The following is a 1,530-nucleotide window of genomic DNA, read 5'->3' as shown; positions in this document are numbered from 1 at the left end:
TACGAACTTTTGTATTGACTTTACCTAGTGGTTTAATAATTCAGTTAGAGAACTGTTATTATGTACCTGCAATTAGCAGGAATATTATTTCCATTGCTTGTTTGGATAAGTTTGGTTTTTCATTTATAATAAAGAACAATTGTTGCTCAATTTATTTGAATGATATATTCTATGCTACTGCACAAATGAACAATGGACTATATGTCCTTGATCTTGAAATGCCTATTAATAACATTAATACAAAAGGGTGAAACCTAACGAGTTAAAACCAACTAGGTAAGAATATTAAAACTCTTCGATCAGATCGAAGTGATGAGTATTTAATCCTAGAGTTTGATGACCATCTGAAAGAGTGTGGGATCCTATCCCAACTTACTCCTCCTGGAACATCCCAATGGAAGGGTGTATCTGAGAGAAGAAATCGAACCCTGTTGGACATGGTCCGATCCATGATGAGTCACACCAATCTTCCAAACTCCTTTTGAGGACATACACCATTGACATCAGCTTACACACTTAACCGTGTTCCATCCAAAAGGTTGAAAAGACACCATATGAGATATGGAGTGGTAAGAGACCACATATGTCTTACATGAAGATTTGGGGTTGCGAAGTTTATGTGAAACGACAAATTTCAACTAAGCTTAAGCCCAAATCTGACCAATGCTTATTTGTGGGGGTATCCTAAAGAAACAAGAGGATATTACTTCTACAATCCTTCGGAGGGCAAAGTGTTTGTCGCTCGAACTGGAGTTTTCCTAGAACAGGATTTTTATTCCAAAGGAACCAGTGGGAGGAAAGTAGAGCTTGAAGAAATTCAAGAATCACAAAGCATCGATACACCTATGGAGGAATTAGAGCAGGAAACACAAGTAGTTGTGTAAGAGCAACCTGCTCAAATAGAACAAGACCAGCGTAGGTCAGGCAGGATACGTCACCTACCTGAGATATATGGATATCTGATCAAGGTGATGTATTACTCATGGATCAAGATGAGCCTGTGACCTACTCATGGAATCTTCGTTTTGATGAAACAGTTAAACTGTATGGATTCATCAAGAACGAAGATGAGACTTGTGTCTACAAGAAGGTTAGTGGGAGCATAATCGTATTCCTGGTATTATATGTAGGTGACATATTACTCATTGGAATCGATATCCCTACCCTGCAACAAGTAAAGACTTGGTTGGGGAAATTCTTTTCTTTGAAGGACCTAGGTGAAGCAGCCTATATATTAGGAATCAGAATCTATAGAGATAGATTACAAAACTGCTTGGCCTAAGTCAGAGTACATACATAGACAAAGTGCTGAGACGCTTTAATATGAAAGATTCCAATCTGGTTATGTGTTTTGCTTAAATGATGGCACTGTGAGCTTGAAAAGTTCAACGCAAGATGCAGTTGCTGATTCTACAACTGAGGCCGAGTATATTGCTGCCTTAAGTGCGGCAAAGGAAGCTGTTTGGATCAATAAACTTGGCATAGTCCCTAGCATTGTGGATCCCATTGGTCTTTATTATGATAACAATG

Source organism: Lathyrus oleraceus, chromosome 7 (genome assembly GCF_024323335.1).
Source record: "Lathyrus oleraceus cultivar Zhongwan6 chromosome 7, CAAS_Psat_ZW6_1.0, whole genome shotgun sequence".
Classification (NCBI taxonomy): Eukaryota; Viridiplantae; Streptophyta; class Magnoliopsida; order Fabales; family Fabaceae; genus Lathyrus; species Lathyrus oleraceus.
Note: the sequence above shows the minus strand (reverse complement) of the source record.